This window comes from Aplysia californica, unplaced genomic scaffold (assembly GCF_000002075.1).
Source record: "Aplysia californica isolate F4 #8 unplaced genomic scaffold, AplCal3.0 scaffold00199, whole genome shotgun sequence".
Classification (NCBI taxonomy): Eukaryota; Metazoa; Mollusca; class Gastropoda; order Aplysiida; family Aplysiidae; genus Aplysia; species Aplysia californica.
Window position 1 is genome coordinate 1,039,015 of NW_004797469.1, and position 1,880 is coordinate 1,040,894.

The window sequence follows — 1,880 nt, forward strand, 5'->3', positions numbered from 1 at the left end:
CGCCCCCCCTCTCTCTTTCTCTATCTCTTTCTTAGTATCTATCTATCTTGCACCCCCCACCCCTTCCATCCTTTTCTCCCATCTCTTTTGTATCTAAGTAAGCCACGCAATCTTTATATCCAATATAATGTTCTCCTGACTCTCCTATGACAATGCGATTTTGCGAGGACTCTCTACCACCCACAGACAAGACTTGACCACATTCTTTGGGTCACTTATTCATGTCATTGTCCCTTGCAGGTGGCTGGGTCGGCTATACAGACGCGTACCTTTTGTCCCTCAAGTCAGATCCCAGGTCAAATCATACATTTTCATTTCTTTACTGTTTAACATTTTATTATATTTCTTTTTAACGATACTTTTTTCTTTATCTGCTACTGGAAATAGAAATGTTTCTCAATGGCACGTGAACAAATTAACACGATAAAAATAACCACCCAAGAAAAGTTGATTATGTAAGGAACTTAATTTCTCACCTTGTATTTCAGGAACAATAAGATATGTTGTATATAGAGTGAGCACCAAAGTCCCAGACATATTAACTAAAACCGAAAGATATTCAATACATTTCTAGAAAATTACGAAAAGGTTTCATTTGGACCTAGTAAAACTTTATATTGCACTGAAAACGCAAGTTGACTTTTCAGCAGCCCTTTAAAGCACTTTGAAATGACAATGTATCCCACCCCCGCCACCGCACCTTAAAAAAAAAGAAAAAAAAAAGAAGAGAAAATGATGGACAAAAGAAAAGACAAGAATTCCAAATAATGCAGTATAACGAAATGGGATTCAAACAAGGATCACCTGTGCCGTAGTCCATTGCGTTTTCGAAAAGTACGAAGCAACTTATGATACAACCCAAGACACCACAGAGCCGAAAACAGCCATAGACTTAGGGCTTTGTACAAATAATACGAGTATATGTCTGCTTTGACGACCAGACAATATGTTGTTTCGTGTGTCCCGATGCTTGCAACTATTGCATTCGTATTTCGTTTTATCCACGACAATACGATGCTCTGTAGTTGTAGATTTACCGATAAAAGGTAACGCTATATACCGTCGGGTGAGGCATTGTGTATCCTTAGAAAATATACTTTGCCCTTTTATTTTCAGTTTTTCCTGTTGCAAATAGGCCTACTCGGCAATCGGTATAGACATAATAATGATGAGAAGGAAAACGCTATGCACCTAAAGGACATAGGTCTATAAACAAACACTTAAACTTCAAGATAGATACGATATCCATTAAAAAATTGTATCCACAATTTACTAGAAAATGTGTCCCATGAAGAGCCAATTTGCTTTTCAAGAAAGAATGAAAAATACATTTACTGGAGACAGGAAGTGTAGGGAAGGAAACAAAATTATGTGTCCTAACTAATTCGCTATACATCATGAGATGTCCAGGTGAGAGGACAAGGCGCTCAGTGTCCGGTGTGCGAGTGGACATATTCGCCAGGTCAGAAGTCGTGGCTCTCTCTATCCGGTGTGCGAGTGGAGATCCTGTCTTCTCGCTTGTTTATGCCACTCACCTGGCTATAAAATGACTGCTAATTTCCCCTTATTTTACGCCTTTTTAATTCCTAAATTAAGCGGAAACCACCCCACCCTGCTGACGCTATTTTGGTGTGGGCTCAAGTCTAAAGGCTAGACAATCCTACTGCTCGCTGGTTTATTAGCATGGTGGCTGGAGAACTTTGTTTCCGTGATCTTGTGATCTTTGTCCTTGATAAAAATACTTTTCATTCATTATTTTTTTCCCATTTTACCAGTGTACTTATCCACTGTCATTCCTTGTGTGATGGTCACTCACTCTGTTTGTGTGTGTGTGTGTGTGTGTGTGTGTGTGTGTGTGTGTGTGTGTGTGTGTGTGTGTA

General features: G+C 39.4%; 1 protein-coding gene across 1 annotated transcript in view; it reads right to left on the reverse strand.

The window, feature by feature from the left end:
• Positions 1–1,880, reverse strand: part of LOC101853790 — a gene marked incomplete in the record, with an annotated part of 24,597 nt that overhangs the window by 14,346 nt on the left and 8,371 nt on the right.